The sequence below is a fragment of the Lepidochelys olivacea genome (genome assembly GCF_965140295.1).
Source record: "Lepidochelys olivacea isolate rLepOli2 genome assembly, chromosome: 3".
Taxonomy (NCBI): Eukaryota; Metazoa; Chordata; order Testudines; family Cheloniidae; genus Lepidochelys; species Lepidochelys olivacea.
Window position 1 is genome coordinate 124,594,394 of NC_140413.1, and position 21,838 is coordinate 124,616,231.

A 21,838-nucleotide genomic window follows, 5' to 3' on the forward strand; every position below is an offset into this window, starting at 1 on the left:
AATTATATCCTATTTATATTTTATACAAGAAATGTTTTACATTGAATAGCTTGGTAAACTTGCCATTATAGCTTCTATAACTATGTATTTGCAACCTCTTATATTGTAGTATAGTTTTTGTCTACAGGACTGTTTGATTTTGAACACTGAAATTAGAAGCATGCAATTTATCATTTGATTGTACAGTCAGTAATTTATTTTGAGGAACTTGTTTTTTAATTTATTAGTCTTCAAACTTAAGTCAGTTTATCTGACTCTTGCTGACAGTATTCTTGTGGAAAACCGTATGGCCAGTGCAAATTTCACTTTCCTTATTTCTTTTCCCATTGACACTTGAACATACAATTTAGTTCTATGGTGACAGTGTCGCTAACCTTTATGAAAACACAACCCCTTTCCATTTTAATTAAAATATACTGTTTCCTACCCGTTCTACAAACAACCTTATTAGTACGAAAAACATTTTATATCCATACTATATAATTATCATTTCAGAAGAGAGGGGAGTAAAACGGTCAGCATAAATAAATATTGGCACTAGCCTATCAGTTAGTATTTAATACTAGCCCTTTTAGTTTGTCATTTTGTTTTTATCTTAAGCTAAGAATATGAATGGAATACTTTTCTTTGCATAAATGCTTGTGTTTGCTTGTTAGGTTGATCATATTTTGAAAATAACTGCAACCTTTCAACCTGAGAGGGAAGGAATGTTTTTAGAAGCCTATGAGTAGGACTGATATTTAGGTTTGTTTGGCTGCAGGGGGAACTGTACCAAACCAAACTAGCAACAGAAATGTTTAAAGGCTCACTTTTTTTTCACTATTTTTTTCCCTCAGTATCCTATAGGCACTGATGCAAGGTAGGCCGTTAGGGGAGGAGATGAACACAGCAAGATGTTATGGGGCTGAGGAGGAGGTTGAAAAAAGTCAGTGCAAAGGATGGTAACATATTCATCTCAAGGTTTACATAGGTGTGCTGGATTTTTGTGAGAAAGTTAAGATGCCAATCTAAAGGCTGCTAGTTATGGTCTAGTAGCTAACACTTGCAAAAACCCAATTTATGTTTTGATGGAAGAAGCAGTAGGTTATGCACCCTACCTAGCTGTAATGCATTACAGGTTTTGACAAGTAGCTGATATTTAGATTCTGCTGTTCTATCCATATACATTTTTAAGCATACTTATAAATTCTACATATTATATAAAATACAACTTAAAAAAAAACCCCTTTCAGACCTAAGGATAAAATACAGGAATTATTTTACAGTAATCTTCAGATAGAGAGTTGGTTGCTAATCTCAAATAGCTGAGAGAATCTTTTAGGAATGTGAAGAACTGTAATAGGATGAATTGTATGTTTAAGTGCATTATTTTGTTCCTAGAGCATACTGTAGAGAAGTCTTGTAAAAGGTTGTGTATTACCATTATTAAAATGACCTGGAAAACTAGTCTGGTTTTATGCATCTGATCCATTGCATTTACATGGGGATTTTAAAGCTGTTTGTCAGTTAAACAAGCTCTCAAACCATTCAGCACATAGGTTATTAGAGGTGAATAATGTGGTTTTAAAGGATTTAGTAATTCATTCTAAATCCCAGCTGCATTTATACATTTTTATTATTTGCTTTTAAAAAGGTTGTTTTTAAGTATGGGAACACCTGCTGCTGAGTAGAATCTGTATTTTATCAAGATCACAGGGATAATCTGGTTAGTCTAGATTAGAGATGCAGTGATCAGACAATCATTCAGAGCCTTTTGAATTGACTGCCAGTGACCTTTTTACCAAAGCAAAAAGGAATGTAAATAATTTGGCAATTCTGAGAGGTTTCCTTTAGCAGTAAAAGTAATCTTGCTGAATTCTTTGGCATCTTTGAGTGGAATACCTTGTTATATATAAAGCAAAGGAGAAATCTCTTAAAATAATGTTGCTGTTTTTGATTTTGATTAACCTTAGCAAGCAATTCAAAATATATTTATTCTAATGTGGCATGTAACATTTAATTACATCTGGCTCAGATACTGATAAAGTAAATTTAAATCCCCCCAGTATTATAAATTGTTGCAGCATACAAGCTACCTTGACAAGTTTTAACCTAATTTTTTATCATGTAGTTTTGAATTTGTAACCTGTTACATTTTGTGTTATCCAGATTATGTTGGAAACTGAAATTCTAACATTTACAGCACTTTTTGTAAGTGTTTTTGAAATCCTAGCTCTGTTTACTATGAGCTTTTAACTATAAATCCACAGCAGAACTAATAAAACCAATTTCTGCATTGCACAAGCCTCTGAGATATTCCTGAGTGAAACCAGTAATATCTCTTGGGAGAGATTTTTGATCTGTAAATAAGAAAAGGATGTTTTGTTTTGTTTTCAAGTGACCTATGTGCTTTTCTCAATTCTTCAGTGGAATCCTGATTATCACAGCTGCTTCCCTGACAGATTCTCTGAAATATAAAGGCAGGATATAAATTTGACATTGTCTGTTTTGTGGTCAGCCCTGATTTTAGATTTGTCAGAAGTTTGTGCTATGTAAATGAGGCAAGGTTTTATGTGAATAACTAGCAATGGAAAGGTATTACCATGTTTCTCACAGCTAGATTGATTCTGATCTGTACTGATTTAAGCAATTTTTTGAACAATCACAATACCTTTCTAAGGCATAACAGACATATTTTGCCACCATATTTTGTAGAGAGGATTAGCAAATGCCCTTTGGATATAGAATGGAAAGTTAAACTATTCAGAGAAAAAGTAAACTTCTAAACATTGTTAAATATAAAAGTGTAACTCAAAACTAACAACTTTCTGGCCAAGCGACACAAACAAAATTGAGATTTAACTCTGTTCCCCAGAGATTTATTAATTATGCTTGTCCTGCAAGGCTGAGGGATTTAAAAGCATCTTGAAAAGAAACCAAATGTAATTTACCCTTCTGAAAGCACAAAATTTGGAGCATAAATTGAGTTCCTCAAACTGAAGTTGGAGCTATTACATATCTGGTGTGTATTTTCTGTTTTCATACTAGACCGAAGCTAGCTAAAGTTCCAGTGAAGAACAGAAACAAAGACACTAGAAAAGTACGTTTCAGTGTTGAGTGGCACTGCAATAACTTGTATCCTTCTGGAGAGGTTTATGTTAATAAGAGCAGGGCAGTTTTTGTTTTGACTAATTATTTATTTGCCTAAAAATGCAGTTTCAGGTCAACCAAGACTATTTGCGAATCTGATGAGTTTTTCAAATAGGTCTCCTCCCCCGCTCCAATGGGAGGGGGTGCACTAGATTCACAAGCAAATTTAGGTGCCATTCCCAAATCTTGTGGTGGTGGTGTTGGCACCCCCCTCTTATATTCCATAGCCTCATGGTTGGAATACTCATCTCGGATGTGGGAGAGGTGCAGGCTCAAGTCCCCACTCTGCCTGATTCAGAGCAAGGATTTGAACTTGGATATCCCACCTTCCAGAAAAGTGCCCTAATCACCAGACTACTCCCTAGTCTGGGGTGGGTTTTCTCATCTTTTCCTTTTTAAATACTTCATTGTGCTGCGGAGACAGAGTGGAAATAACTCTAGCCTGGTGATTAGTGTACTAACTTGGGAAGGGAGGCGTTTGGGTTCTAGTCCCTGCTCCAATGAAAATTTAATTATTTGTGTACAGTGGAACAACTTCAACAGGAGAGATTGAGATCCACCCCAGAATACCCTATAACTCGGTGGTTAGGGCAGTGTGGGGAGACCCACATTCAAATTTCTGTTTCGAATTTGGGTAGCGTGAGAATGCAATCTGGGTCTCCAATGTCCATATGAGTGCTCTAGCCATAGTGCTATACAGTGTAAGGGGCGCTTATCCTACTCCAGTCGTTTTAAGAACATAAGAATGGCCATACTGGGTCAGATCAAAGGTTCATCTAGCCCAGTATCCTGTCTTCCAACAGTGGCCAATGCCAGGTGCACCAGAGGGAATGAACAGAACAGGTAATCATCAAGTCATCCGTTCCCTGTTGCCCATTCCCAGCTTCTGGCAAATAGAGGCATCCCTGCCCATCCTGGCTAATAGCCATTGATGGATTTATCGTCCATGAATTTATCTAGTTCTTTTTTGAATGGCGTTTCCAAATTTCCTTTATTTTTAATAAAACAAAGTAGTTAAAGTGCAGAAAGATTCAAGTTTTATTTTGGGTGGAACAAAGCATGTCAACCAAAATTTTGCGTGTGTGTTTGTTTCACTGAGAAAACCAACATGGTTTTGATCATGAGGTTGATCTGTATTCCCTCCTCCCCCCGGGCGCCCCCCGCCCCCACTCCCCCCCAAGTTTGGCCAGTGAACTGTAAGATCACTTATTCACACAGCGGCTAATGTTAACCCCCCACTGTGAAATGGTTGGAAGTTCCAATCCTGCTGATTGTGGAAAGGAAGGTAGGTTAACAGACTGTCCCTCAGGTAGATTCTGAAGCCAGAATCAGACTTTGGAGTATACTTGCTAAAAGGATATTCAGCCAGCACAAATGATAGAGCAAACTCTCATAGATGAAGGTCTTTGAGCAATAACTACTGTTAATTACTAGTTTTCGAACGCTGTTCCAAATGCTCATTGCAGCAGTTCAGCCTTGAGGTCCTGATGGCGTGCATTAGTGATGTCCAAGAGGGAAAGGCTGCAGTTGTCACATCTTTTAGAGAGGAAAAAGTTATTGCTGTCCATGGAAACCTTGGTTTCTGGGTCAGGGTTCTGGTGAAAAAGATTCACAAATTGAGTTCCTTACCAACTTGTGTATAACCGTACCCATCAGACAGGGCAGTTCCTGGGCAATCAGGATCCCCCACCAACAGTAAGTCTTGTGTTGGTTCAGCTTTAATCAGTCATCTTGCATCCAGTCTGCAGTGTTATTCAACAGTAAAGATTAGTCTCACACATGAGACCATATAAAGCATTCAGCAGTTGAATAGGACTGATACCTCAGATTATGCCACTGTAGCAGTTCTCTGAATGGCCTCAAGTAAAAACTAAACAATGTAGATAGGACCTATTCCTGTGTAATTTCATACGTTAGCCCTCCATGCCAGTGAATAAATTACATGTTGTCATTGAGCTGTGCCTCCTTGAAAGAACTGAACCACTTCAGATTGTTCTTGCCTGTACAGTTGGATTAGCTGTTGATACCGTGGTATTTAGAACTGGGATTTAAACCTGGTTTTCTCTAAGTAATACTGTACTCTCTGCCTTTTAGTCATTTTAACAGACCAACATTTTTCTCCTGGAAATGCTACCGAGACTATACAGGTGAAGTTATTTGGAAATTCAGGAGTAATCATTATCTAATTTAGAAACCCACAAAATCTGTCATATTAAGAAACTTTACAAATTTTCATGTTTTATCAAAATTCAGTTATATTGAACTAGCTGTTATACAGTGGATTATGTGATTACTAGATTATGTAGGTTGACACCGAAAGGGAACACATAGTAGGAATCAACGGGGTGGTGGTGGGGAGAGCAGGTCACAATTTCTTTACATTCAAAATATTTTTATTTTTGTAAAATATTTATTTGTCTATGTTGCCAGATAGAAGACATCTCACAAAACACTAATGTGACAGTGACAGTGTGAGCTTCCCCCATGTAGTGCTGCCAGTATAGTTCTACTTTTATAAGTGTTATCGTCTCTTGAGGTGGTTTAGTAGTTTGGTCTGATGTCTGTTAAGTCTATTTGCTGAAATTGCCAACAGGATTGACAATTTGGGTGACTGTTTCTGAGTATTGTGGACTCAATTTCACTAGTGAACTGAGATTATCAACTCGCTTTATTGGTAATGGGACAATCTCTTGAGCACCAATATTTTGAGCTCTTCACATAATACCACTACAGGAATGAAGAGGTACCAGTCAACCAAATCAGGCAGAGGAGTAAAGTCCTTTAGAACGTTGATCCCATCTCTCATCAATCTAGAGATAATGCCAGCTTTGGACAGGTGGTCCTACAATTGCTGTTCAAGTAGATTCTGAGCCTACTTCCAGTTCGAACTGCTTGAGTTACGTGCTGTGGAATGGACATGTGCAATCACTTGAAGAAAAAATGGTTACCTACCTATCCATAATTATTGTTCTTCTAGATGTTTATCCATTCCACCTCCCCTTTCACCTCTCTATCAAAGTCTTTCTGGTAGGAAGGAACTTAGGGGAGTTGGGGGCAGCATAGTACTTTATACCGGTGTGCAGTGGCATGAATCACCAAGAGGTGATCATGCTGCCCTGACTGGTACTGTTAAGGGAAAAATTTCTAACAACTCTGTGTGATGCATGCACCCATCTACAGTGGAATGGCCATGTGCAACAGCCCTTGAGGAACAACAGTTACAGAAAAGTAGGTAACCATGTTTTCCAGTAACCAGTGGCAGGCAAGATCTGGGCATCACTCCACTCCCCAGTCCTAGGGGAAGATCACAGATTTATGGGGAAGGGTGGTGTCTTCATTGCTTGGTATGAGGATGGCGGCTTTTCAAGTGATCATGGCCCATTATCAGTTCCACTTGTGTGAAAAGTTGGCATTGTTTGTAAAGGACTTGCCTGAGTGCATGTGGTGACTGGCAATTACCATTTTACTGGAGGGCCATAATGTGGCTAAGCATTTACTCAGAGCTTCCTTCAGTGCCTTAGACTCAGCTGCTAGAGCAATGGCTACTGTTGTGATTGTAAGGAGATATGCTTGGCTTCTCTTAGTCTCTGTCTTTGGATACCTAGCCTTAACTAGAGGATCTTCCCTTTGAAGGGGACAGCGTTTTCATTATAAAGACTGAGTTGCTGGAAAAGGACAGAGATTAGCTGCCTACTCTCTGGGTTTGATTTTCTTCTGTCAGAGGGAGACCACCTAATCCTTCCTTTCACTGTCAGAGGCAGTTTTACCCTCAGTCTGCCTCTTATTTTTTTGGCTATTCAGAGACACCAGCCGATCAGCAGCCTTCTTCCTGTTAGGGCTAGCCAGAAGCAAAGGCCTTTCTAATACTGGTCTTAATCCCAACAACCTGCCACCTCTGTCGTAGTTGTGAAACATCAAACTTCATATTTGACATGGTGATTGAGAATCAAGAACTAACCAATCAGGACTGTTTTACCGTTTTGTTTGGGGACAGGCTGGCCTCTTATCAATGCTTGGAGGTGAGTTGCATTGGACCAATGGGTTCTAGAAATTACAGAAAAGGGCTATGCCATACTTCTCAAAAAGATTGCCCCTTTTCAGTTCTCCATACGCTTCTCACAAGGCCATTCTTTTGGAAGTAGAGAAATTGCTTTTGATGGGGCAGTGGATGAGGTGCTTGACATCTCAGAGGTTGGGGATTTTATTCCTGATACTCTCAGGTGCGGGTGGGAAGTGGGGGGGTTTCCATCCAATCTTGGATTTAAGGTACCTGAACAAGTACCTTTTGTTCAGAAATTTAAATTCTGTACATTAACATTGGCCTCTATAATCTCTTTCCTTTTGGTTATGGATTTTGTTCGCAACTCTAGATTTGAAGGACACACATTCTTCAAGTAGTGTCCCTGTAGGTGCTCCACTCTAGGTGTGCTTGTGTCCCTGCGCTGCTGATCAGAGAACTTTGTTAGCAGTGTCTGCTGGGCCCGCACATGCAGTGTGTCTCCTTGTGCTGCATCACGAAGCAAGTCAGCATGTGCAGGCTAACTTCCCCTCAGTTCCTTTTCAACTGCCCTGGCTAGAGATGGAGCTATTAGCAGATATTAGCAATAGACAGCTATTAATTTTGTAGCCCAGAGCTTAGTTTTTAGTAATAGTTGTTGTAGTCTCTCTCTCTAAAAATATGTTGAGGAGGGTGCATCTGAATCCTCTGGCAGTTCGAGGGCATTGTTCTCAGGAGAGGAGTCTGTACATTAGTGTGTTGGAGTTGAGAACCATTTGTCTGGCCCTCAATTGTTCCTCCCTCATGCAGGGGAAGGTTTTACAAGCGGTAACAGGCAATACTTCTGCAGTGTACTATATCAACAAGCAGGAAGGTGCTCACTCCACTTCTTTGTGCAAAAGTAATAAGGTTATGGGATTGGTGCATCAATGTCTGTCCGGTGACTCAGCAGTCGATGAGAGAGAGAGCAACGTGATTATAGACTGTCTCAGCAGGCACCCTTCCCAGATGGCAGAGTGGTTGGTTCCTAAAGGATCAGCTGGTTTCGCACATGTTCTCCGGATGGGATTTGCCACACATGGATACAGCAGTGTTACCTCTTCTGTTCCATAGCTGGCACAGTGTCTGACTGACATGCTTTTCTCCTGCTTTTCCTCCTTTCCATTGACACAGAAAGTGGTAAGAAAGATATGCAGGGATGGGATGAGGATAATTCTTATCACTTAAGCATAGCCTCATCAGCAATGGTATATTGATTTCCTCCGGCTGTCCAACAGAATCTTCACACACCTTCCTCTGTCACTAGGTCCTCTGAGCAAGAAGTGAGGATTCTTCATCTGGACCTGCAGTCCTTTCATCTGATGGATTGGGCTATTGGTCTTTGACTCTGTCTAAACTTCAGCAGCCCTCTTCGTTAACTGTTCAAGATGTGCTAGTTAATGCTAGAAAGCAGTCTACTTGACAGTGTTATAAGTCAAAATTGACCAGAATTGTAACTTGTATGATTGGGAAGGACAATTCTCCTGCTTCAGTATCCATACTGTTTTAGAATACCTGATGTTTTTAAAGTGGGAAGGGCGGATTCATTGTGAAAGGTTCATTTGACAGCCATTTTGCTTATCATAGAATATCAGGATTGGAAGGGACCTCAGGAGGTCATCTAGTCCAACCCCCTGCTCAAAGCAGGACTGATCCCCAATTTTTGCCCCAGATCCCTAAATGGCCCCCTCAAGGATTGAACTCACAACCCTGGGTTTAGCAGGCCATTGCTCAAACCACTGAGCTATCCCTCCCCCCTCATACCTCAGATGTTGGTAGATCTGTGTGCATAGTATTGCTGAGAAGTTTTTGAAGGGTTTATCTAATGTGTATTTTCCTTTGAGAGACCCTGTCTCTCCTTGGGAACTCAGTTTGGTTCTGGCCATGCTGATGAAGTCACTGTAGTAGAAAGAGAGAGCTGTAGGCCTTTTACCAGGTCTCATGTTTCAGGTTCTCTCTAATATGGTCACATTTTCAACCCTTGGCTGAGTGTTCTTTATATTCTTTCTCTATTAAAACAGCTTTATTGTTGCCATAGCCTCTGTCAGAAGGGTAAGTGAGTTAAAAGATCTTACAGCTGATCCACCTTTCTCAACTTACTATTAAAAAAATAATAATTTTTTTTTAACCTGATCCCAGCTTTTTGCCAAAGGTAGTTGGATTTTCATATTCATGTCAATTAATTTGCCAGTTTTTTCCCCAAGCCACATTCTGATAAGGGGAAATTGGCTTTACATACTTTGGATGCAAGAAGGCCCTTTGCTTATTATTTGGATAGGACGAAAACGTTTTCGAAAATCATTAAGATTGTGTCTTATGCTAAAAATCACATGGGATATAAGTTTTCTTCACAGACTATTTCTATATGGATTAAAGCAATGTATTGTTGAATGTTGTTTCTTGGCACTAACTCCTATACCTGATACAGTGCAACCACATTCTGTTTGAGTTATAGCAACTATCTTTACTTGCTTTAGACAGGTCCTTGTTGTTTAAATGGCAGCCTAGAGTTCTGTTCACATTTCAGCTAAGCATTATGCCCTGGACTTGGCCTCTAGGGCCAATGTTGGATTTGGTAGAGCAATGTTCTCTCTTTCGTTAGGTCTCTGCCTCCAGGTTATTTTCAGCACTCCTTGTCTGTCTGTCCTGTAAGTGGGAATATGCAGAGCCAGTGCAGGGAGGAAATGAAGGTAACTTATTTGTAACTGAAGTTCTTAGAGATGGCTCTGCATATTCACGCTTCCCACCCACGTTCACTTCTTTGTCAGAGTCCTAATCTTTTTGTTTTGTCATTGTGGTGGAAGTATCTGAGGTGGTAAGAGGGTGCTGCACCCCATTATATAGCATAGCTCTCAGAAAGTTCAGAGATGCAGAGGGAAGGGATTGGGGGCTCAAGTGCTTTAATGCAGTGCTTCTCAAGCTATCTGATGTGGGGGACCGGCATTTTTTTTTCCGATGTGCACTCAGATTGGCAGCTGATGGCTCGCGGACCAGCACTGGTCCACGGACCACCACTTTGAGTAGCACTGCTCTAGTGACAGGTTTCAGAGTAACAGCCGTGTTAGTCTGTATTCGCAAAAAGAAAAGGAGTACTAGTGGCACCTTAGAGACTAACCAATTTATTTGAGCATGAGCTTTCGTGAGCTACAGCTCACTTCATCGGATCCGATGAAGTGAGCTGTAGCTCACGAAAGCTCATGCTCAAATAAATTGGTTAGTCTCTAAGGTGCCACAAGTACTCCTTTTCTTACTGCTCTAGTGGACAGTTAGGAGGTTCTACCATAAGGCACCACAAGGTGGCAGAGTACCCATAAGTGAAGAGTACCCATCTCTAAGAACTCAGTTATAAGTAAGTAACCTTCATTTTTAAATCACGAAGTATATATATTACTGGTCTGGACTTAATTCTGCTTGCCTGTTATAAGTGTAATCAAATCATGAGTGCTTGTGTCCAAGCTACAATTAATTTTTAGTTCTGTGATTGGTTCCGCTTTTAGTTCTGTGATTGGTTCCGCTTTATCTGCCAACACAAGATTTAATCTAGAATTCCCCTCTATCGGCTGCAACACTTTTTGAGTTCGGACATTTCATCTATTGTGTTTAGAAATTCCAAAAATGTTTTAGTAGCGGCAGCACGAGAACTCCAGCATATGTCACTCAGATTGAAGTCCCCAGTTGGTCATGCAGCTCTTTTTCTCACACATGATAGGTACACAAGGAGGCAGTCATCCTGGTCCTTAGTGTGATTTTGAGGTCTGTAACAGACATCAGCTAGTACCCCGCTTTATCTGTTAGGTCATTGATCATAAGCATTCAAGATAATTTTTTTCTGAGTTTTCAGTGACTCAGAAACGGGTAATGCCACTCCTTCTCCCCTTTTGCCTGCTTGATCCTTCCCAAATAGGTTATAGCCAAAGATTTTAACATTCCAATCGTGTGACTCATACCTCCAGGTTTCAGTAATACCAAGTAGATGGACTTCATGCTCATAAATGAGCAACTCCTCTTCCTCTTGTTTGACAGAATAGAAGCCTGGGTATAGATGTAATGGTTCTCAGAGTACTCAGGACTGAGTCACCTTGTTCCCCTTGCCTCCAGCATGAGGGATTCTTGCCTGTGCCTGCCTGGGTGTCAGCCCCTAATACCACCAGCCTTTCAAGCACTTTCTGAGCTGTGCCAGCCCTGTCTTCGCTTTGCAGGTTAACAGTAGGTGCACCCCAAGTCCCTTTGAAATATTCCCCTGGCTTCTCTCAGAAATTGCAGCTCCTCTGTCCCCCCACAGGTGCAGTGTACCTCAGTTTAATAGGTTTACCTTAAACCACCGCTCATGTATACCACACAGCACTTGTAATAATACAAAAAAGATTTATTTAAGAAAAAATAGATTAGAATCAAGAGTGGTGGAAACAAATGGTTACAACACAAAACAAAATCATAAAATGTGAACCTGCATCTACACTTATTAATGGTTACCTTTATTAGATAGGAAAGTAGGTTTTCCCTGCAAAGTTCAGTCTGTTGCAGAGCTAGCCTATTTCACAAGAACCAGGATTCAAATGTTCATGAAAATTCCCCTGTTCCACAAGGGGTTTCCTCAGTGAATGGATCCAGAAGGACATCTTCCTTCTCTGTTAAAATCTTAGTATTGCGCAAAGCTAAACAATTGAGCCTTGGATTGCATCACTGGCTAAACAGGGCACAGTGACAACTCCCTCATGCCTGAATGAGCCATCACGGGGACACATTATCCTCTGCTAACTAATTTTTATTCGAAGTCCATAAAGCGTACTTTCAGTGTAAATACATTATTCCTTCAGTATTTCCCATACATACACCACAAAGACAATGAATCTTGGCAAGTTATGAGCTTTTTGTAGATATCTTGCATGTTATTCTTTATCTTGTAAGACGTGTTTGGTATAGAAGGTTTGTCAGATCTGAGGTGAAGGTTGTTTGCAAAGAATGGGACCCTTTGCTATTAGCCTCTGTGTCATAATAGGCAGTTAAATAATTTCTTCTCCATGTTGTTTGGTTCCATGTCTAATTTTTTTTCAACTTCTTGATTTTGTGCTAAATGAGTGCACATGTCTTCCCTTTTTACACTTCCCCTTTTGTTATTAGTTTAACATCCTCCTGATGGGTCTAGCCAGCCTGTCCCTGATTTAGATTGGTTTCCCTTCTACTGAGGTGGAGGCCATCCAAACTGTGCAGCCCCCCTGACCCTATAGGAGGTGGACCAATGTTGCACAAAACTAAAGTTCTCTACCCTGCACCACTTACCTAGCCAGCAGTTCACTTCCAGACTCTTCTGTCTTCCTTTGCTCATGGGACAGGAAGTACCTCTGAGAAGATTGCATGGATATTCTTCTTCAGTACACTCGAGGGTCACTGAATGCATTTATTTCTGAGACCTGGCAACACAGTGTCATTAGTATATTCTTGCTCATCTACTTCAGAATATCTTATATCTTGGCTCAGGGAAGGCAGCACATTGTCCCATATGTCATTAGTTCTTTGTAGAATATTGGTTCGATTCTTCTGAGTACTGAATCCATCAGCAGGGATTGTCTGCTTCTTGGACAACTTAAGATCTCATTATTGGTGAACTTGTTTTCTTACAGCTTGGGCCTAGCTGTCCTGTATATCTCTGTTTGCTTGGACCATCTGGATCTTGCGAGGTATCTTCACAGTTTACATGCTGAGGATCTGGGATCAATTTGGAACTTTGTGTGGAATTCATCCTGGTCCTCTTATCTATGGTGATCACAGCCTGTTCATCTTTGTTTGTCTCCAGCCATGTAGAATGCCACCATAACCTTTTGCCTCTGGTGGTTGATAGATGAGAAAGGCCCTAAGGGACTATTATGACCATCTGGTCTGACCTCCTGTACAACACAGGCCATGGAACTTTCACAAAATGATTCCTAGAGCATATTTTGTAGGAAAAAATCCAATCAGGGTTTGAAGGGACCTCAGGAGATCATCTAGTCCAACCCCTGCTCAAAGCAGGACCAATCCCCAATTTTTGCCCCAGATCCCTAAATGTCCCCCTCAAGGATTGAACTCACAATCTTGATTTTTAAAAATGGTCAGTGATGGAGAATCCATTATGACCTTGAAAATTGTTCTAGTCATTAATTACTCTCACTTCTAAAAATGTATGCCTTATTTGCTTATGAAGTGCCAGGCCGCCTCTAACGTCTTCTCTCTCCAGCTCCTTGGTGCCCGATTCCTTTCTTCCTTGAAGCTGGGATACTGATATTTTCTGTACCTGACTGCCTGCAAACTCCTCAGCTTCTCTGATTCTCAGTAGTGTCTCTGCTTGCCCTTTCAGTCCAAGAATCTTTTCTTCAGCACAGCCACCAACTTGTACTTCATGCACAGGAAGTCCCTTCTGGCTTCAGGCAGGAACGATAACTGGGCATATCTGTTGCAGTTTGCCACCACTAGTCCACTGCTGGCCATCGTGGAATAACACACCGAGTTGAACCTGGAAGGAAAGACTCTCACATTTCCTCAAAAACTCTATTAGTTGCCTCTGCTCACAGCTCTGAGATCTCAGGTTTGCCTAGTAAGTGACCATTGTAGGCTGCACTAACAGGATATGTCTAGGAAGGTAGCTTGGTGGAACCTGAAAGGATTACTACCCCCCAGAGGGGTGAACAGGAAGATAGCACCCAACAACTATTTATACCAAGTCTTCCTGTTTCTTAGCTCAATCTGCCACTTACCACCAGAGAGCAATTAGCCACTCAGACTTCAAACACGGGGGCTGATCAAAACTCCCAGGGTCAGAGCCTCACGGTGTTTACCGGGGCACCAACAAACAGACCTGTTTCAGCTGCTTACTCAAGGGCCCATGGCCCAGCTGTGCTGCCTGTATACAGGGAACAAACAGGCACACAACTCACTGATGGACCAAATGCACAAAAGAATAAATGGTATTGTCAGAATGTATTTCTACAACTGGGAGTCTTTCTTTCCTGTTTGTTTTTATTTAATTTTGAGCTCTGTATGCATGGATTTTAAGGTCAGGGATAGCCTATGAAGGAAATTAACCTGAAGGAAATAGAAATTAGGAGTCAGGGTTTTTTTTCTTTTCTTGTGGGAAGAAATTGTCAGCAAAATATTTCAGAGTGACCTTGGTAGTAGATTAGAGACTTGGGCTGGTCATGTGCAATTGTTGGGACAGAATATTGCAGTATGTAGTAGAAAGTTGTCTGTCTTATACTCTGTTTGTTGTACTGTACTTGGCTTTTAGGGTAGGCTGCTTTTGTGAGCTATTTAAGTAGTGTTCAAGATTTTAGCAGTTACTAAAAATGTCTGGAAACAGCTTAATAGAAGTATTGGTCTACTGTATTATCTGAACATGTATAGTCTGCGATGGTTATATATCAGGTTACATAAAAGGGAAAGAAAGTGTTACCTGCTTAGCAAGGGAAACTCTGCCTTATCTAGTCTCATTACACAGTAAATCAGTTACTGTACCTCAATCAAAGCAGCCAAATTTTATTCTCCAGTTTCATTCTTGATGTAAGTCCCTTTTATGGGGTGGTCAGTGCTTATTTTCCACATTTGTGTGCACTGTTAACACCTTGTGTACATAAAGGTGAAGTTAGAGTTCTGTGTGTGTACTGCACTGAGTTTCAACTTCATCACTAGCTATCTTGCAGGTAAGTGTGGTTTGAGAGAGAGAGTGAGTCTGGGGGACATGGGAGCTGAAAAAGTGTTCTTTGGATAGGTGGGTTGCTTGTTGCCAGCTTAGATCCATGCATTGTGGTGAATGCTCTATCTGTATTAAAATGTGCTGACAGTGAATGATTGAATATTTGACAATGTGGTCTTGCGTCATTCCTTTGGATACTCTTGATGCTGCAATATTTTTGTCCCTCTGTGTAATATTAATATATTACATACACGTTTGTTTTCCTAGATGTTGACTCATTATACTGTTATATATAAACTGCATTGTTACAATTAAAAAAACTAATCTGTATGTTAGTATTTTTTAAAAAAAAAATCCTTTAATTGGGTTTTTATATTATCATCCACTCATTTGCATTATTTTATGGATTTTTTTCTGAATGGCAAATACCCTTTATTTCATGAGGAATTATAATTTCATGAGACATTATTACTAACTCTCACCCCGATCAAGCTGGGATGCTGCCTGGCATGCGCACGCTCTCTTTTCTCCCCCACCCCAGAAACAATCTTTTCTTCAGCTGAAAAAAACAAAACAAAAAATCCTTCATTAAAATTAAAGATTAAAAAAATGAAATGGTAGTTACCGGTGAAACAAGCTTTAGTAAACTGAATATACAAGAAAAAATGGCATTAAACTATTTTCTTGAATTCAGTACCTTCCCCTTCAGCCTAATGCTTGTTCATGATTGGCGAAAGAGAAATATTTTTCCTGCTTTCTCTACAACCAGTCACTTTATGAAATTAGAATGAATGATTCTAAATTTAGAAAATGTTCTTTTTACTCCTATAGCAGAGGCTACTACATAAAGCTGGCTTTTCACTTCTGTGAACATTTATGTGCCTGGTCAACAATTTAAACCAATTCAATATCTCGACTTTACTGATGGCTTAGCAGTTAACATGTATTTTAATAGTTCTCCTTCGGCTCTCAAATATTGTTAGGCAGGGCATGATTCTGTTATTTATTAACAGAGATCCTTGTCAGAGTGGCATTCACCTCATTTGTACTTACACATCTATTATACCGGATGGAGAATGTGAGCAAGAAAAAGGTGGAGTAAGTGCCAGATGCAACCATTTTTATTACTGTCTGTGATTTAACTTTATCTTTCAATATGTGCCCTTAAATTCCTTCCAGATTTAAACAGCATTAGTAGTAATACAGCTGTCTGCTTGCAGTTTATCCACTGCAGTACCTATAGACTTCTGTATATCATCTAAAATTATCATTAGAAACCTGTTTAATATTTTGACTGTGATGGTGCCATTCATTTGTGAATATTATCTTAAACTGTCATCTGGACAGTCCAATTCTTAGCTTTTCAAAGCACACTTTTGCCAAATTCCACTATACATCTTGGGACAGAATGAGTTCTGCCTCACCTGTACTCTTAATGGAAGCGGATACACATCCAAATCACACCTGGAGTTGCAGCTAGCAAAAGATGTTAAGAGTAACAAGAAGAACAGTCAAGGAAAGTGTGGGCCCCTTACTGAATGAGGGAGGCAACCTAGTGACAGAGGATGTGGAAACAGCTAATGTACTCAATGTTTTTTTTGCTTCTGTCTTCACGAACAAGGTCAACTCCCAGACTACTGCACTGGGCAGCACAGCATGGGGAGGAGGTGACTAGCCCTCTGTGGAGAAAGAAGTGGTTCAGGTCTATTTAGAAAAGCTGGACATGCACAAGTCCATGGGGCCGGATGCGTTGCATCCAAAAGTGCTAAAGGAGTTGGCGGATGTGATTGCAGAGCCATTAGCCATTATCTTTGAAAATTCATGGCTATCAGGGGAAGTCCCTGATCTGGAAAAAGGCTAATGTAGTGCCCATCTTTAAAAAAGGGAAGGAGGAGGATCCTGGGAACTACAGGCCAGTCAGCCTCACCTCAGTCCCTGGAAAAATCATGGAGCAGGTCCTTAAGGAATCAATTCTGAAGCACTTAGAGGAGAGGAAAGTGATCAGGAACAGCCAGCATGGATTCACCAAGGGCAAGTTATGCCTGACTAATCTAATTGCCTTCTATGACGAGATAACTGGTTCTGTGGATGAAGGGAAAGCAGTGGACGTGGTGTTCCTTGACTTTAGCAAAGCTTTTGACACGGTCTCCATTCTTGCCAGCAAGTTAGTATGGGCTGGATGAATGGACTATAAGGTGGATAGAAAGCTGGCTAGATTGTTGGGCCCAACGGGTAGTGATCAATGGTTCCATGTCTAGTTGGCAGCCGGTGTCAAGTGGAGTGCCCCAGTGGTCGGTCCTGGGGCTGGTTTTGTTCAATATCTTCATTAATGATCTGGAGGATGGTGTGGATTGCACCCTCAGCAAGTTTGCGGATGACACTAAACTAGGAGGAGAGGTAGATACGCTGGAGGGCAGGGATAGGATACAGAGGGCCCTAGACAAATTAGAGGATTGGGCCAAAAGAAATCTGATGAGGTTCAACAAGGACAAGTGTAGAGTCCTGCACTTAGGATGGAAGAATCCAATGCACCGCTACAGACTAGGGACTGAATGGCTCGGCAGCAGTTCTGCAGAAAAGAACCTAAGGGTTACAGTGGACGAGAAGCTGTCTATGAGTCAACAGTGTGCCCTTGTTGTCAAGAAGGCCAATGACATTTTGGGATGTATATGTAGGGGCATTGCCAGTAGATCGAGGGACGTGATCGTTCCTCTCTATTCCACACTGGTGAGGCCTCATGTGGAGTACTGTGTCCAGTTTTGGGCCCCACACTACAAGAAGGATGTAGAAAAATTGGAAAGAGTCCAGCGGAGGGCAACAAAAATGATTAAGGGACTGGAACACATGAGTTATGAGGAGAGGCTGAGGGAACTGGGGATGTTTAGTCTACGGAAGAGAAGAATGAGGGGGGATTTGATAGCTGCTTTCAACTACCTGAAAGGGGGTTCCAAAGAGGATGGCTCTAGACTGTTCTCAATGGTAGCAGATGAGACCATTACTCCTTGTTCTGTCAAGTTGCAGTGGGGGAGATATAGGTTGGATATTAGGAAAAACTTTTTCCCTAGGAGGGTGGTGAAACACTGGAATGCGTTACCTAGGGAGGTGGTGGAATCTCCTTCCTTTGAAGTTTTTAAGGTCAGGCTTGACAAAGCCCTGGCTGGGATGATTTAATTGGGGATTGGGCCTGCTTTGAGCAGGGGGTTGGACTAGATGACCCCCTGAGGTCCCTTCCAACCCTGATATTCTATGATTCTATGATCTAAGAGTAAAAATGGATTTTTTTAAGGACTTTCAAGGAAACATGTTTGAATTGAAAGACCGATCTTGAGTTAATAAGAAATTTGTGTTGGTGAATTTTGCCTTTTTCTCGATCTTCCTAGCTAACAAATGGCTAGTTACTATCTCAGCAAAGCTAAAATATAGTTAAGCCATTGGAAACTTAATAGGATACATTTTGAAGAAACTGTTTCGTAGTTAAGCAAAGTGTGATTGATTGTTACTAAATTTTTGTGTCTTAATGGCTGCTCTAGACCATCAGTTAGTCTGAAGCCATAGGCTCTCTGTTAAGATGGCTGCTATTTCCTAAAGCCTTCTCATATGGACGTAAGTAGAGGTCTGCTTGGGCTTAATTTTAAAGCCTGGGTCATTGTCACTGCCTCATGCTTGCAGGGTTGACTCAGTGGTGAAGTGCCCTGCTGCCACCACACGTGGATGTTGTGGAGTGAGAGGCAGGCGCTGCTGTGTTCCTCAGCTCAGCACAGCAAAGTGGAGGTAGCCAGCGGGAGTGGGGCATGCAGCTGCTCCTTTGCCAACCGATGGGCAGGAGAAGAAGAACCCACCTAAGCTCAAGAGTGTGCAGTTATTTTCCCTTCTGACCTGACTTTACCCACACCTGGCACGTGCAGTCGAGTGCCAACAGATTCCAGGGCTCTAGAAGTAAGGTCACTCTTGGTGAAGTTGGCTATCATCTGCTGATCTGAGGGAAGATGGCTGCTTTGTATGCTCTATGGTAGACAACTGAACTGAAAAGTGAGGCAGGAAAAAGTGAGGCAGGATGGAGAAGTTCCAGATTTGCCACCCCAAATGTCAAAAATCATGAGTCAGGCCACACAAGGGCTAGAAACTTTTTTTTTTTTAAATCTGAAAACTGAGATTGAGTGGAAACTAGGTCACATTACAAAGGATGAATATAAACAAATAATCCAAGGCACAAAATGAGATTAAATTAGCTAGAGACATAAAGGGTAACAAGAAAATATTCTATAGATACATTAAAAGCAAGTGGAAGACCAAGGACAGGGTAAGCCCGTTACTCAATGAGGAGGAGTGAACTATAACAGAAAAAGTGGAAATGGCAGAAGTGCGAAGTGATTTTTTTTGGGTTGGTTTTCACCAAAAATTTTGTACCAGTTGGACATCTTACTTAATGAACGCCAGTGAAAATGACGTAGGATCAGAGAATAAAATAGGAAAAGAACAAGTTAAAAATTAACAAGACAAGTTAGATGTCTTAGGGTATGTCTACACTACGAAATCAGGTCGAATTTATAGAAGTCGGTTTTTTAGAAATCAGTTTTATATATTCGAGTGTGTGTGTCCCCACAGAAAATGCTCTAAGTGCATTAAGTGCATTAACTCGGCGGAGTGCTTCCACAGTACCGGGACTAGCGTCGACTTCCGGAGTGTTGCACTGTGGGTGGCTATCCCACAGTTCCCGCAGTCTCCGCTGCCCATTGGAATTCTGGGTTGAGATCCCAATGCCTGATGGGGCTAAAACATTGTCGCGGGTGGTTCTGGGTACATATCGTCAGGCCCCCGTTCCCTCCCTCCCTCCGTGAAAGCAAGGGCAGACACTCGTTTCGCGCCTTTTTTCCTGAGTTACCTGTGCAGACGCCATACCACGGCAAGCATGGAGCCCGCTCAGGTAACCGTCGCAGTATGTCTCCTGGGTGCTGGCAGACGTGGTACTGCATTGCTACACAGCAGCATCAACCCCTTGCCTTGTGGCAGCAGACGGTACAGTACAACTGGTAGCCGTCCTCATCATGTCCGAGGTTCTCCTGGCCACGTTGGCCAGGAGCGTCTGGGCAGACATGGGCGCAGGGACTAAATTTGGAGTGACTCGACCAGGTCATTCTCTTTAGTCCTGCAGTCAGTCCTATTGAACCGTCTTATGGTGAGCAGGCAGGCGATACGGATTGCTAGCAGTCCTATTGCATCATTTTCTGCCGGGCAGCCATGAGATGTGGATGGCATGCAGTCCTTCTGCACCGTCTGCTGCCAGCCAAAGATGTAAAAGATAGATGGAGTGGATCAAAACAAGAAATAGACTAGATTTGTTTTGTACTCATTTGCTCCCCCCCCCACCCCATCCGTCTAGGGGACTCATTCCTCTAGGTCACACTACAGTCACTCACAGAGAAGGTGCAGCAAGGTAAATCTAGCCATGTATCAATCGGAGGCCAGACTAACCTCATTGTTCCAATAAGAACAATAACTTAGGTGCACCATTTCTTATTGGAACCCTCCATGAAGTCCTGCCTGAAATACTCCTTGATGTAAAGCCACCCTCTTTGTTGATTTTAGCTCCCTGAAGCCAACCCCGTAAGCCGTGTCGTCAGTCGCCCCTCCCTCCGTCAGAGCAACGGCAGACAATCGTTCCGCACCTTTTTTCTGTGTGGACGCCATACCAAGGCAAGCATGGAGGCTGTTCAGCTCATTTTGGCAATTCAGAGCACATTAAACACCACATGCATTATCCAGCAGTATATGAAAACCAGTTTCATGACTGGCCAGGCTACGGTGTGAAAGTTCTCTTTGTTTCTCCTTGATGAAACCCCCCGCCCCTTGGTTCACGCTACTTCCCTGCAAGCTAACCACCCTCCCCTCCTCCCTTTAATCATTGCTTGCAGAGGCAATAAAGTCATTGTTGCTTCACATTCATGCATTCTTTATTCATTCATCACACAAATAGGGGGATGACTACCAAGGTAGCCCAGGAGGGGTGGTGGAGGAGGGAAGGAAGATGCCACACAGCACTTTAAGCACAGCACTTTAAAAGTTTACAACTTTAAAATTTATTGAATGCCAGCCTTCTTTTTTTTTTGGGCAATCCTCTGTGGCGGAGTGGCTGGTTGGCCGGTGGCCCCCCTACTGCGTTCTTGGGCGTCTGGGAGTGGAGGCTATGGAACTTGGGGAGGAGGGCGGTTGGTTACACAGGGGCTGTAGTGGCAGTCTGTGCTCCAGCTGCCTTTGCTGCAGCTCAACCATAGACTGGAGCATACTGGTTTGGTCCTCCAGCAGCCTCAGCATTGAATCCTGCCTCCTCTCATCACGCTGCCGCCACATTTGAGCTTCAGCCCTGTCTTCAGCCTGCCACTTACTCTCTTCAACCCACCACCTCTCCTCCCGGCCATTTTGTGCTTTCCTGCACTCTGACATTATTTGCCTCCACGCATTCGTCTGTGCTCTGTCAGTGTGGGAGGACAGCATGAGCTCAGAGAACATTTCATCATGAGTGCGTTTTTTTTTCTTTCTAATCTTCACTAGCCTCTGGGAAGGAGAAGATCCTGTGATCATTGAAACACATGCAGCTGGTGGAGGAAAAAAAAAGGGACAGTGGTATTTAAAAAGACACATTTTATAAAACAGTGGCTACACTCTTTCAGGGTAAACTTTGCTGTTAACATTACATACATAGCACATGTGCTTTCGTTACATGGTCGCATTTTGCCTCCCCCTGCCGCGTGGCTACCCCCTCAACCCTCCCCCCTCCCCGTGGCTAACAGCGGGGAACATTTCTGTTTAGCCACAGGTAAACAGCCCAGCAGGAACGGGCTCCTCTGAGTGTCCCCTGAAGAAAAGCACCCTGTTTCAACCAGGTGACCATGAATGATATCTCACTCTCCTTAGGATAACACAGAGAGATAAAGAATGGATGTTGTTTGAACGCCAGCAAACATACACTGCAATGCTTTGTTGTACAATGATTCTTGAGTACGTGTTAC

At 41.9% G+C, this 21,838-nt stretch overlaps 1 protein-coding gene across 9 annotated transcripts in view; it reads left to right on the forward strand.

Annotated features, from left to right (window-relative positions):
- Positions 1 to 21,838, forward strand: part of QKI (QKI, KH domain containing RNA binding) — a 321,434-nt gene that overhangs the window by 115,876 nt on the left and 183,720 nt on the right. The window lies entirely within an intron of this gene.